At 45.6% G+C, this 15167-nt stretch overlaps 1 protein-coding gene across 5 annotated transcripts in view; it reads left to right on the forward strand.

The window, feature by feature from the left end:
- The first annotated feature begins 271 nt into the window (after positions 1–271).
- Positions 272–15167, forward strand: part of LOC105091671 (neuroligin-4, X-linked) — a 302749-nt gene continuing 287853 nt past the window's right edge. For 3 of the 5 annotated variants that reach the window (XM_064482622.1, XM_064482620.1, XM_064482624.1), the window contains exon 1: positions 2976–3335. The gene's annotated coding sequence lies outside the window, so the exon portion shown is untranslated. Of the gene's footprint in view, positions 685–1391; positions 1488–2975; positions 3336–3523; positions 4299–15167 lie in introns of those variants that run through there. The other 2 variants (XM_064482621.1, XM_064482623.1) reach the window with 2 other exon arrangements.

A 15167-nucleotide genomic window follows, 5' to 3' on the forward strand; every position in this document is an offset into this window, starting at 1 on the left:
AAGATGGAGGAATAGGTGTCCCAAAGAACCATCTTCCCAGAGTTAGGATTTAGGCTTCTTTGATACTAAAAGGGGAGGGGGTGTTGCAGACTTCGTGGTGCCTTTTGTTCTTGCAGCTGTCCGTGGTCGTTCTGGTCATAATGTTCCTGTAGACCTGCAGCAAGACAATTGTTACTTTCTGTCCTGCAACTTTTTATTATACCTTTAAAGGGCAAGCCCCGAGGCAGCGACTTGACAGTGGGCTCTCCTGTATATTTCAGGGTACAGGCAACATTCCTTTACAAAGTTGCAGAGCGGGCATGCCTAAGCACGGGTCCCAGAGCACAGAGATGAGAACTAGAGGAATAGGTCCCGTATGGAGTCAAGGTAGCTGTTCTCTGTTACAATGCCTTCCCAGCTGAGAGCTCTCTTTCTCTGAAGACCCTCACTCCACCATTTCCACCCCGAGGATCCCTAGAAATTCATAACCTCCTGGTAATCTTTCTTTATTTTTTCCCCCTTAGGCCATTGTCTCCGTTATCCACTAGACTGTATGCTTCTTCAAAAACAAAGGGACGTGTGCTACTCACAGATTCGTTTTTAGTGCTTAGGACCATGCCTGTGCTCAAAAGATACTTGATGAAATTGTAAATCAGTCAATCAATTCACGCTTTCGTGGCAAAGCCAGTGACCTTCTGAACTGCTGTAAGTTGTCATGTTCAATTTGAGGCTGTGCTTCTAGGCTCTACTCTGGGAAGTGTATATGTCTGTGTCCATACTTATATTTTTGTATTTATAGATAATGGTGTTACTAATTTGAGGGAAAAGCTATACTTATTAGCAATACTATTATGTTACTACATCTTAACTATCTATTCAATAACAGCAAAATACATACTTACATAAGACATATGTATGTTTCTTCTTAAATATACCTATGTATATATGTATATAAGTGATTATAAATAGCTCTCTATATATCTATGTGTATAATATAGACATGACGTATATATACATAGCCTTTGGTAAAGGATATTTTCATGCATATTATGTCATTTAGTCATCCCTAGGAACCCACAGGAAAGCTTTTGTTTTAAATTGAGGTATAGTTGACTTACAGTGTTGTGTTAGTTTCTGGTGTACAGCAAAGTGATTCAGTTACACATATATTTTTTTCATATTCTTTTTCATTATAAGTTATCACAAAATACTGAGTGTAGTTCCCTGTGCTATATGGCAGGACCTTGTTGTTTATCTCTTCTGTATATCCTAGTGTGTATCTGTTGATCCCAAACTCCTAATTTACCCCTCCCCTACTGTTCCCCTTTGGTAACCCTAGGTTTGTTTTCTTTGTCTGTGAGTCTCTTTCTGTTTTGTAAATAAGTTCATTTGTGTCATTTTTTTTTTTTTAGATCCACAGGAGAGCTATTTTAATCACTGTTTCACAGATATATTCCCCAAGATTCATAGAACCTCACAAACTTTCCAACAGGTCAAAGCGAGCAGAGGTAAGACATGTGATTTGAAACTAGGTTCCCAACGCAACGTTCATTATCTTCCCGACTGCTGGCCATGCCCCCTCCCTGAGAGTCCTTCTCCTAAAACTTGTGAGGAATCCCTAATTATGCCATCCCACCAAATAATGACAGCCGGTTGGATGCCTAAGTTTGCTGCCTTAATGTGAAAGCAGTTGTGAGGAGACCCTGTGGATCGAGGACATTATCTTTGTCGTTCAATAAATAAACTCATAGACTTGTGAAATAACGTTAAGAAAAGCAAACATTTATTTAGAGCTTCTTCCATGCCTAGTCCGTATTACCTAGCATCTCACAGTGGTATTACGAGGTCGTTTCTTTTATCTTCTCCATCTTCCAGAGACAGAAAGCCAGACAAAGCATTTGAATGCACATCTAAGGTCGTTTGTAACTTGAACCCAATATGGCTTGAGAATCTGCATTCATATTGCCACAACGCTACGTCGTGTTTTACAGATTTATCAGTGAGGCCCTTCAGACATTGCCCCAATTTACAGCCAACTCCCTCTAACCCAATGGTAAACAGCAGGTCATATTACCAAGCTTGAAATTGGCTGGAAAAGATTAACTCCTGGATCCCAGAAGTGAAAAAAATTAAATATATCACTGGCAGATCCTCGCAGCATCTCCAATTTTTTTTTTATTATTTATTAAAAACATTTCCCCCTAGTTGTATGGAGATATACTTGGCACCGAACATTGTATCAGTTTTAGGTGTACAATATAATTTGGTCTATGTGTATATTGCAAAATGATTGCCACCATAAACTTAGTGATCACCTCATATACTTACACATTTTTTTTCTTGTGATGAGAACCTCTAAGATCTACTCTCTTCACACATTTCAGATATAAAAATACAGTTACTCAATGTTTTATTCACCAATATCATTACTGTATAAAGAAGGAAACAAAGGAACAAATCCCAAAAGGCATTAACCCATCACCTGGGCATAGAAGAGGTTCGGTCCTTTGCGGATCTGCATTCTATTTTTGCTGTCTGTGTGTATGTCATTGATGTGTGTGTGTGTATGTGTGCGCTTCCCAATGCAACCACCATGATAACGTCCAGAAACAGTAACGCATTCCGCACCCTGACCCCGGGGAATAGCTCACACTGCTGGCTGGCACTCTCGCTGGGAGAGCATGACCTTAAAGAGTTAAAGATGTTTGCAAGTATCGGTGTTTGGGGTTCTCTGCAGGGCCTCTGAGCAGGGCAGGGAAAGCAGAGAGGAGGCCCTCCCGTGCGTGTGTGTGTGGCGCGGCGGCCCAGTGCGGCAGGCTCACCTGTCCCGCCGCCGCGGCACCGGGCAGCGCTCTGCTCCAGCTGGTCTGCGCTGGGATTAGCGGCTCTTCGCATCGGCTTGTGGCTGTGGCTGTGGTTTCTGTAGTGACGGGGCCGACTGCGGAGAGCCATTGGCTGCTGGCTTTGTAAATTTCATTCAGTTTGGTCCAATAGCAGAGGGGGAGCTGGGAGCCATCGGGACCTCTCGCTTCAATCTCTCTCTTTCTTGCAGACCGGTTTCTGTCTTTCCATACAGAGCTCTTATTCAGACCCTTCCCGCTGCCCTTCCTGCTCCGACTGTGTGCTGTGTCTTCCTCCCCCGAAGACTATTTACGGCAGAAACAACGAATTTCCTCCAAACGGCGGTGCCGGTGGTCCTCACATTCCTTCGGGGGAGCCACTGTAGCTGGCCCTGGAGAGAGCCAAGGCGCCTGGACTTGACACGTCCTGAATCATACCCTCGGCCAGGGCTCCCTAGAAAAATCTGGATGTATAAAAATAACACTTCCAGCCCATGCTGCTCTCCCCCGGCTAAGGTAGGTGCCCTTTTTTGGTTGTTCGTTCTTTTTTTTTTTTTTTTTTTAAAGATGTGTCTCTGGGTTATTATTATTTTTTTAAGCCTTTTTCACATTTTGGCTTGTCTGTGCTCCCCAGCAAAAGATAATCAGCCTGACTGCAAACGTTTGCGCTTCCCTTTATCCGACATTAAAAAAAAATTAAAAAAAAAATTTTTTTTTGAAAATTTGGATAGGACGTTCTTCCATCTGTCGCTCCATTTCTTAGGTGTGGGTGGGAGTGTGGACATATATGTTCGGCGTGTCCTGTGAACGCTTCATGCATATCTCGACAGAAACATTACATGGTTTTTTGTTTGTTTGTTTCTCCCTTTTGACTTCAAGAAAAAAAAAAATTGGGACCATCGTGGTCTGGAAGCATTTTGCTGCAATCAGCTATTAGAACGGCTCCGGGCCGTGTGTGATGTGTTTACAAAGTAGCGCTGTGTTACATAGAAATAAACAGAGGAGTGTGGCGGGGAGAGGAGGAAAAAAAATATATCTGCAATACAGGGCGAGAAAGAGCGAAGCCCCAGTTCTCTGCAAACCGAGGCTGGAGCTGGAGGCAGGAGGACTTCTTTCTGGAAACTGTGAGCAACCAAGGGCTTTCTTTCCTCCTCCTCCTTTAAGGAAACTGTCAGGTACCACCTCCCGGGGTGCAATTTGGGGGGGGGGGTGGTTAACCAGAGAGTAAAAAAAAGGGAAAACAGGCTTAGCTGGGTTTGCATGAAGCGATTTTTTTTTCCTCCTTCCTCTGCTGGCCTTGGATAAGATGACGGCGTGTGTGATGCACGAAATAGCGCACGTGATTGATTAAGACCTGGCTGGGCTTTGCTGGGGAGCGACCCGGGCGCGCTGGAGACCCGCGGTGAAGACGAAATGACGGTGGCTCAGCGCTCTTTCTGCAAAGCTGGGAGCGGGCTACCTGCCCCCCCTCCTTTTCCCGTGCGTGTGGCTTGGGGGAAGGTGGCGGGGGTGTGGGGGTGTGTGGGTGGGGGGGTGGGGGGGGCAGCTGGTGGTTTTGCTTCTTCGGGGGCCTTTGGGTCTGGCCTGGACCTCGGCGAGGGGCACGCAGCTGCCGCCCGAGCACGGTCCCCGAGCTGCCCGCTTTTCTGGAGGACCACAAAAGTTGGTAGCCGCGGGGACAGGCGCTGGGCGCCCTAGCCGGGGTCTCAAGGGATGCAGACCCCATTGGCGCCCACAGAGAACCCGGGTCCCCTGGGGTAGAGCCCGCGGGGCGCATGGCCCGCCGGTCCTCTTGTCCGAGGTGAGACCGGGGCTCTGGGGAGTCGGTTCTAATTTGCGCACCACCCCCATAATCTTGGGCACGGTAACAGACAACCCCCATCCCAGAGCTCTCCGGCATCCCGCGCTTCAGATCCCGCCCTCCCCCCACGCCTTCCCAGCAGACTTCATCCCGACCTCTCCCCCCTCCCAACCCCCCACCATTCCCCAGCCATTCCCGCGCGGCTCGGCCTGACCCCCTCCTACTCCAGGGGGCCGAACTGGTGGCCAAGATCCGCCGAGCCCGCAGCCTGGGGGCGGGGGCGGGGGGGGGGCGCCGGAGGTGGGTGAGGGGCTCTGAGAGGATTGTAAAAGCAAGTGAACTTGAGTCGCGCCCCCTCCTCAAGGCCGCGGCGGAGGCGCCCCTGGCCTGCGCCCGCACTCGCGTGCCCTGACCTGCGGACACGCGGGCGGGGTGCGATGGGATGCAGGGATGTGTCGCTCAGCTGGAAATGGTGCGGGGGTCGGGGGCTTGCGGTGGGAGCACAGGCTGAGGCCCCCGCCTGCACCCCCCACCCCACGACTGCTACCTCCCCCTCCCGCTCGCCAGAACGCCCTCCGCCTCTCTGTCTCCCAGATGCCCGCTCTTCCCCCGTCCGCGCCGCAACCTGTCCCCGATCTTTCGGCCCCCGGAGAACCACTAGGCTCCGTTGCCCCGCACGGGTCTTCCGGGCCGGCCCCCCGGGCTTTGCGCCCCCGGATCCGGGCCCGGGCCCCGCGCAGCCCTGGGCCCGGGCGCACCATTCCGGCGCCTGCTCGCCGCCAGACACAGCCCCCTTTCTTCCCGGAGCGGCGGGGGCGGGAGCCGGGGGTCACTCCAACCCCCGCATCCCCGCGGCCTGGCCTGGACCACCCTGGGAACGGATGTCCTCCTCGGAGGGCGAGGGGCACCCGGAGGACGTCCTCTGCATCCCTTCTGCCCCTTTCCCAGAGGCTTTTTAAATTTTTTATTAAAAAAAAAATTTTTTTTTTTGGCTGCGGGTTTCCTGTTCTCCGACTCCTTCCTCTGAACCCACCAGCAGGTGTGGTTTCTTTTTATTTATTTTTGGAGCCACTAGGCTGCCATTTCGGGGCTAGCGGGGGAGGAGGGTGCAGGAGGCAGCGTCGGGGGTCCAGGGGGTGGCGGTGGGGTGGCTCCCGCCCTGCGCGGCGGCTGGCCGCCTGCGCCCGCGCTGGGTGCGCGCGGAATGAATTAAGCTGAGAGCCTGGGCGAGTCTGGGGTGAGCCGGCACCGCGGACCCCCATCTGTCATTTGGACCCAACTTCAGAAATTTGGGGTGAGGGTTGTCGGGTGCGGGTTATCGAACTAAGCAGGTGCTGTTTTTGCGAACAGAATCCACAAGGTGGTAGTGTGGACTCTTCCTTTGATTTTGGTTTGATTTGATTGGATTTGGTTTTTTTTTTTTTTTCTCCCTTCTATTTGGTCAGTTGGGAGAAACGGCTTTCTGTGCCCATATCCTGTGCTTTTTTTTTTTTTTTTTTTTTTTTTGGGAAGGGATCCGCCGTTGGCCGGGCGGGCACATCCAGGGCGCGCGGTGCATCGAACTGTTCTCTAACTGGAGGCGGTGCAAGCTACCTCCCTTTTCAGACTCGGGACGCAGCCGGATTTGAGGGACCGGGCGCAGAGGGAAAAAAGAGAGAGAGAGAAAGGAAAAAAAAAAAAAAAGAAAGTTTGGGGAGACTTAGTTATCCTGACGAGGCAGCATTTGCAGGTTGTGTAGGAGTTCTGCGGGCAACCCAGGAGTGCGTGCCGAACACATGGGGGGTGAGTGCCTTGCTGCGCGAGAAATGACCAGGGCGTGCAGACCTGACTTCCCACCAGAACAAAGCCAGCCTCAGCTGTGAAGACAGCTGCGCCGTTTGAATGGAGAGGCTCAGCGATTCTCCTAGAGGGCGGCAGATCGTGGAGAAGCGATCCGATGGCTGAGAAATCTGCATGTTTTTGTAGGGGCAGATCTGAGGAGTGGGCAATGATTCCCTGCCTTTCCTTGGCTGTGGGAAGGGTTGGACCGCAATCCTGAAAGTCCTCAGGCTGGATTTCTCTGTGTAGATGGAGGGGAAGGTCTGTGTGGGTGGGTGTGTTTGTCTGTGGCAGGGGTGGAGTGGGGCGCGCGTATGGCCCATGGCTGCATCCATCCCTTATTTCCAGATTTAAAGAAAAAAAATTCGAATTTCAAAAATGGATCTCCAAATTAGGAATGTAAGAATGTTCATGGAAGCCTCTGCAAATATTTATTTTCTTGCCAGATTAGAAGTTCCGTATTCCATTACGGAAGGAAATGTCTTTGGAAATATATATATATAGCAATTTTAAAGAGTATTTTCCTTGACATGTAAGTGAGCAATCCAGGCTAGTAGTAGCAACTGGAAAACGACTTCATCAGTTTTAAATCACTGGATTCAAATGACAGGTTTAATTTTTTTGGAAACCAGAATGATTTCGAGCAGGGATGGAATGATAATTGCATTCTCATGATGATGGCTATGCTTAGATGCTGTTTTCAAGGTGCTTGCATCTACTTTCCTTTGGTGGAAGAATTGTGGCTTTCCTTTGTGCTTGATTTGTCTGTTTATTTATTTTTATTTTTATTTTTTTTGCTAAATAAAGTAATGCTAAACTTACAGTTGGCCTTAAACCAGGTCTCCAGCTAATTTTTACTCAAATGTAAGAATAGAGAAGATACTTGCTCAGGGACCAGTTGTTACAGGAAGTGGATAAAGGCAGATACATCCGTGCTATTTAATTTACAGTTGAACAGATGTGGACAATTCCAAAGTTCATTTTCCTTGGGTGGGGGCGCCTGGAATATAGACTGACAATAAGTATATATATGGGGGGGGGATTCTTTATTTCTGAACTCGGCCTTTTCTTTTTTTTTTTTTTTTTTTTCCTTTGTGCTAATTTGTGGAAAGCGTCTGGTCTCTACAAAGATGAGTGTGTCTCCTCTCTATACATCACCTTGCTTTCAGAATGTGCAAAAGTCTCTTTAGAAAGTCTTCAGAATATTGTGCTTTTATGCCTGGACCACAACCATGACCACCACCACACACACACACACACACACACACACACACATACACGCAAAACCCAGAGAGGGTTCCCACAAAAGTAAATGTTCAAGTGCATGGGGACTGGCTGGGTTTACGGTTCCTCCGTTTTAATTGGTGCTCCCTGTCTTAAATCTTTATCACACAGCATCCTCAACAATGCAACTCATGCACAAAACTTGAGTTGTTCAGATAAAGCAACCATAGGAAGATATTTAAAGTCCTTGAATGCCCTCACTCTGAAGACAGGCTTCTCTGCTTAAAAACATACTTAAATTTCCAAATTTGGTGACAGCTGATTTTTTTTTTTTTTTTGCATTTGAAAATTAAGGGTAAGAAACAGATTTTTTCTTTTTTTTTAGTGCAAAAACAAGAACTGTATTCTTTCTGTAATGGTCTCCACCCTTCACAGTGTATATATTTTATTCCCCAATGAGAAAAAATATGTTCAGGGTTTAGTTTAAATCAGTTGCCCAGTTTAAAAAAAAAATTCTGAATACTGTATCTTTTCCGAGGAGACCCTTCGTCTTCTACTTAATTACGTTCAAGAATTCTGAGACAGACTCTGCCCTTCTGATTAGTCCCAAACAACTGATGTCTTAAACTTGTCAGCTCCCAGTATGAAACCAAACAGCCTGCTTTTGCCCAGTTCCATCAAGAGACAGTGAGAATCTTGAAAATTGAGCCCACGTCTTCCTAGGCCATTAGGTCATCTGTTGTGGGTGGTGACCATTCATGGGCTGTTCACCCCATGAATATTTTCCAGTTTTGTCATTTTTCTCTAAACGACCTACATTGGGCCTTTCAAAGCCTCTTCTGTTCTTTGCTTCGTGAATGGCCCCATGAGACGCCCGCCCTATTCCTTCGTGGTGGGCAGGAGGGGGGTGCAGAGTAGCACAAATGAAGAAGGGAGGAGAAAGCAAGGGGCCTTGCCTACAAGTTTGAACTTGGCCACTGAGGCTTGGAAGGGCCATTTCTCTCTGTGGTGGTTACATAACCCAACCGTGAAATAAAAGGCGTATGAAACCAGCGCCTGAGCGGAGAACAGCCCGTCCATTTAGGGATCTGGCTTCAAACGTCAGACGTTGACAGTTGACATCACCTGTCCCAGGTGTGTGCGCTGAACCCCCGGGCTCCACCTGCCTGTGGAAATTGACCAGTTTCCAGAATGATCATTTCCTCTGACCCAACCCACCTTCCTCCTCCTGTAAGTGGTTGAACCCCAGTAAACATAAAATATTCGGTAAGGTGAGCTTCTTGACATGGAATTTTTAAAAACTGAAGTGTAGTCAGTTTAACAAGGTGAGATCTTATGGGATTGATCCCAGAGGGGAAAAGTGCAATTGTCTTAGGGAGGATGTGAGGGAGAAGAAACCCTGCAGGGCCTCGCTGGATGCATCTTAAGGAGATGGTGTTAATTACATGACAAGGGCTTTCCCAGCTCTTTGGAAATGAGGAGAAGGAACCCCGAGTTTTGTCGGGGTGTTTTTATTTAAAATGTGTGTGCTGGAAACAGTGATTTGCCCCAGGAGCAGAGCATGAGGGTCTGGCTTCCCATTGCACCTTCTTGGGCTGGGTGTGTTGAGAGTGGTGACCGCCTCTAAGAACGTAACTCACTCCTTATGCTTAACATATACTTGAAGTTACTGTGATTTTTTTTCCCTGGCAACCCCCTTCCACTCTTTCATCCTATGAATTTGCTTCTCTTAGGTATCTGCAGGCATCAGCCCCTCCTCCAGTCCCCTTGTTCATTTTTGTTTGTTTGTTTTTCTCTTTTGCGGTTGGCGGGCTGGGGAGGAAAGAACACATGTTTTACAAAGTGCACGTCTTTCCATCGCGAAACTTGGCTTCCGATTTTTCTACGTGAAGATGGAAAGAATCTTGGTGAAGGTTTTGGATCCTCTTAAAAAAAAAAAAAGCACGAGAGTGAAAGAAAGCGTGATTGGCAGTGGTGAGAGGTGTTAGGGTGGGCGCGAGTTTATTTTTGCAGAGCGCGGAAAACGTGTCTTGGGCTGTGCTCCTAGAGCTGTGATGGGCTTTGCACATGGTGTTTCATGTATCAGCGTCGCCTGTGCTTGGTTCAGAACTGTGACAGGGACATGGATCATGTTACCTCGGAGGGGGTCCACTGGCTTCTGCCACTCAGTCTGCAGCATCCAACTGTGGTCTGAGAAAACAGCCAGTGGGGAAGGGGGTGTGGGGACCAGAGCCCATTGGGGTGGAATGCCTGTCATGTTTTCAGATTTTTTTTTTTTTTTTACTCCTTTGAGTATCACTCTGTGGATGGGCGAGGTGGGAAAACGTAAAAATAAACACAGTAAAAAATTGATTGAAGGCTAGTTGGGTTTACCTCGTTAGTTTTGGGTTTCATTACAGCATAGTGATTCAGTATTTTTATAGGCTACACTCCATTAAAAGTGATGGAAAAATATTGGCTATATTCTCTGCACTGTACAAGGTATTTTTGTAGTTTATTTATCTTGTATCTGGTACTTTGTGTCCCTGAATCCTCTGTCCTGACGTCACCTCTCCCCGCTTCCCTCTCCGCGCTGGTAATAACCACTAGTTTGTTCTCTAGATCTGTGAGTCTGAGGAGACACGTCTTTTAAACAAATAAACTGTGTCACTGTTAACTGCTTTTCTCAGCCAGTCAGATATTCCCTCGTGGCCAAAAGGCGTGTGGTAAGAGCTGAAGTGTGTCTGAGTCTGTTTATAAACTTAGGTGTGCCCATATGCCCCAGTGCAACCGGGAGCCATGCCTCCCGTCGAATGTTCTTCTCACCCATTGCAACACATTAGAGCAAAGCAAACAAAAACAAAATACCAGAACGAAGAGTGTGCTTCTGCCTTGGTCATTCTCCGTGTCTTTGCTCCATCTTTCACCAAACGTAACTGATGGTAAAAAGAATTTCACAATATCAGTGACCTGCGGGGGAACTTCTGACTACGCCTCCTTGGACGGTGAAGACATTCATTAATACTGAGACTTAAAAGCCAGAATGAGAAAGAAAAATACCATATGATATCACTCATATGTGGAATCTGAAAAAAAAAAAAAAAAGGATACTATGAACTCATCAACAAAACAGAAACAGACTTGCAGAATTAGTAAACAATCTTACGGTTACCAGGGGCGAAAGGGGATGGGAGGAGATAAATTTGGGAGTTTTAAGATTTACAAATGTCAACCACTATATATAAAAATAGATTTTTAAAAAGTTTTTTTGTATAGCAAAGGGAACTATGTTCAATACCTTATAATAACCTTTAATGGAAAAAATACGAAAACAAATGTGTGTGTGTATATATATATATACACACGGCTGGGACATTGTGTTGTACACCAGAAATTGACACATTGCAACTGACAGTACTTCAATGAAAAAGAAATACAGAGACTTAAATAATTTGATAGAGTCTGCTTAGGGACAAGGCTCCCTTTTCTCTAACTCTCCTTCAAGCTTTCTCTTCTGGTTTGAGTCATAATTGCTAACGAGTTACGGAGCTCCAGGTGGCATACTGGGGTGGAGAAATGGACAATTTTGGCAGGGATCAAACTGGACACTCTGTTTTCAAAAGGCGCAGCTAAATAACCCTTTTATCTGCCTCGTGGGACATGCACGCCTTTATTTCTCTCAGCGTCCCGAGAACTCTGCTGAGGGACTGCTGTCCTTGCAAATGTCTGGCACAGTGATTGGCGACTCGGGTCAGCACGGCAGACAGACCCCGGGGTTCACGTTCAATAAACAGGAGACGCTCCAAGTCCCCAAAGTGCAGAAACTCATACTAGTCTCTTTGTGGTCTTGGGTCCCTGCTTCTTGCCAAGTTCCTCTTCTTTCCAGTTTGGCGTGGACCACACATTCGCAGTGCACCCACGGACACACAGGGGCAAATCCCAGCCCGCAGAAGAGCCACCGCCGAGGTGAATTAATGCCCGAGGACTTCCCGTCCCGGGCTGTCACTTCGCCACCGTGCGCAGGTTCTTTGGAAATAGCTTTCCAGGTAGACCGCAAACAGACGTGGGTCCCTGACATGTCGGTGTGCTTGCGTGTGGGCGCGAGCGGTCTCGGGACGGTGACAGCCACAGCAGAACCAAGCTGTTTCTTGCATAAAATCCTTTTATTGGCCAGTCATGTCTAGAAAGCCTTCACCATCTAAACCAGCTGAATTTCATTTGAATATATATGTTTATGATGATTGCTCTATTACTGTGTTTCTATATTGATGTAATTATATTTATATACTATGCATTCATATAATTGTCTTTATAGACAGTTTATATACTCTATCATCTCAAGATGCTTTATTTCAAAATTCGTTGGAAAGCCTTTACATAGATAATGAATAAAATTCATTTAGCTCCGGAATGTATTATATAAATACAATTGCATATTATATAATGTGTGTAAATATTTATCATATACAATAAATTAATACATAAATATGCAGTGCAGATAGAGATGAAGGTAAATGGGTAGATAGACAGTCTGATGTACATTTTCCAGAAGAAACCACTTCATACATGGCAAGTGGACTTGCAGGCTGGTCCTCAGACTCTGCATTTAATGGTCCACAACAATGATGTCTTCAAGTTCTAGTGACAGTGGAAGGAGCTATTCATGTTACCGTGGTAACAAGCATGTTGCAGCACTCACTGAAACATGAGAAACTGACACTTAGCGTGCTTCTTTGAGCCAGTTGAGGAGCCTTGCACCAGTGGGGACGTACGTCAAGCCATGTCTCCTTCCTGCCTGGATGGATAGACAGGACGGAGGGTCTATCTCAGCAGGACAGAAGCCGTGGCAGATCAGTGCTGCCTGCGATGGGCAAGGGAGTGGTGGGTGCGGGCAGTGGCTCTCCATCTGAGCATCTCTTTCTCCCCTGTGGGCTGCGTGCTGTTGGTCAGGTCTCTTGCGTGACCTTCAGTCAACATGGTAGGCTCAGGAATGGCGCTCCTTAGCATTGGCAAGAAAGAAATTCGGTGACTCAGTGACATGTGTCTTTTTCTGGAAACGAGCTTCTGACTCCAGTTTCTTCTTTCATTCATCACGTTTTTAAAATTGAAATGTAGTTGATTTACAATGTTGTGTTAGTTTCTGGTGTACAGCATAGTGATTCAGTTATATATATACATATATATATATATATATATATATATATATACACACACACACACACACATACATTTTTTTTTCTGATTCTTTTCCGTTATAGGTTATTACAAGATATTGAATATAGTTCCCTGTGCTCTGGAGTAGGACCTTGTTGTTCATATATTTTATATATAGTAGTTAGTATCTGCTAATTCCAAACTCCTGATTTATCCCTGCCACCCTTCTTTCCCCCCAGGTAACCATAAGTTTGTTTTCTATGTCTGTGAGTCTGTTTCTGTTTTGTAAACAAGTTCATTTGTATAATTTTTTTAGATTCCACGTTTAAGTGATGTCATATAGTATCTGTCTTTCTCTTTCTGACTTAGTTCACTTAGTATAGTCATCTCTAGGTCCATCCATGTTGCTGCAAATGGCATTACTTCATTCTTTTTCATGACTGAGTAGTATTCCATTGTATAAATATACCACATCTTCTTTATCCAGTCATCTGTCAATGGACATTTAGGCTGTTTCCATGTCTTGGCTATTGTAAATAGTGCTGCTGTGAACATTGGGGTGCATGTATCTTTTCAAATCAGAGTTCCCTCTGGATATATATCCAGGAGTGGGACTGCTGGATCATATGGTAAATCTATGTTTAAGGTTTTTTAGCAGTCTCCATAACGTTTTCCATAACGTCTGCACCAGTTTACATTCCCACCAACAGTGCACGAGGCTTGCCTTTTTTCCACACCCTGTCCAGCATTTGTTTTTGTGGCACTCATCACTTTTCTCGAGTGTGTCCCACTTGCAGGATTGGAAGTCAATTTAGTCTTGGTAATATAGTCATAGATTAGGCATGTACTGCCTCAAAATCCTTGCCTGGGTGTGAATGTCATAAGAAAGTTGCTAAGGCATTGAGTTCATGTGTACGTCACCCCTTCCCATTTTCTGCTATGCATTGTGGATTCTTAACTTCTTTTAATTCTCCCTCCCTCCTCCCTATTCCCCTCCCTCCCTTTCTTCTCCTGGTGTTGAGTGATGAGAGCTCAGAGGTCCTTAAAGGACTAAAGGAGTGAATGAAGGTAACTAGACAGAGGAATGGATGGATGAATTAGTCATGGAAGACCAGCAACAGGAAATGTCCAAAAACAGTTTCCTTGAGAATTTAATAGAAATGCTTCACACACCCCTTTGTGTAACTGCTTCTACTTTTAAAAGTTGTCAAACCCTCTGTTCCTAAAATGATTTTCATTTTAGTAAATCATGTGAGTGAATGCATACATAAAACACATGACTTTTTTCCTTATCTATTTTTTTAGTTGAAGGATAACTGATTTACAGTGTTGTGTCAATTTCTGGTGTGCAGCAAAGTGATTCAGTGATACATGAACATGCATATATTCCTTTCTATATTTTTTAATCATAAGTTATTACAATATATTGAATATAGTTCCCTATGCTGTACAGTAGGACCTTGTTGTTTATCTGTTTTATATATAACAGTTAGTATCTGCTAATCCCAAACTCCTAATTTATCCCTCCCCACCCCCTTTCCTCTTCGGTAACCAGAAATTTATTTTCTATGTTAAGACAGATTGCTTTGATTCAGTAAAGTACTGAGGGCCCATGGAATATTGTTTTTTTTTTAACATAACATAATGAATTCAGCCTCATTAATTAATGGCCTATCTGGTGGTCATTATACAGATCACCAAGCAGGAGGTAGATACTTCAGCATTTTTGCAGGCCTGACCATACATTCTCATGTTCCTGAATCTCAGAGATTGTCAAATCACAGATAATTGTCTCAAACTCCAGGACCGCCTCGTAGAATCCACTTTTCGACCATTTAAGGTCTTTGCCAAGACCTCCCATATTGGAATTCTGTCTCTCTCTTTGTCTTTTTTTTTTTTTTTTTTTTTTTTGTTGTTGAGGGGGAGAGGCAATTAGGTTTATTGATTTATTTAGTGTAGGTGCTGGGGATGGAACCCAGGACTTCATGCATGCGAGGCATGCGCTCTACCTCTGAGCTATACCCCCCCACCCCAGATTCTCTTCTAAAAAGAGGCTCCCAGATCAAATAATTTTGGAAAACCTCAGATGTCATACCCGCGTCTTGAATTTTACACTGAAAACAGACACATGAGTGACTTGAGACGCCCGGCACTAATGGATTCAGGAGACGTAGCGTAAATCGAGATTCTTTGTCACCAGTGCGAGGCAGATTCCCCGACTGCAGTCACGTACAAAGCTTCTATGGTGTTTTATTGACAGAGTGGAAGGAGAGGGGGAAAGGGTCTATGGGTAACTGGAAAGTGTTTAAATTCCCTAGGTAATCTAGAGAAATGGACTTGTTGCTTTTTTTTTTTCCTATTTCATTTATTGA

Source organism: Camelus dromedarius, chromosome X (genome assembly GCF_036321535.1).
Source record: "Camelus dromedarius isolate mCamDro1 chromosome X, mCamDro1.pat, whole genome shotgun sequence".
In the NCBI taxonomy this organism is placed as follows: Eukaryota; Metazoa; Chordata; class Mammalia; order Artiodactyla; family Camelidae; genus Camelus; species Camelus dromedarius.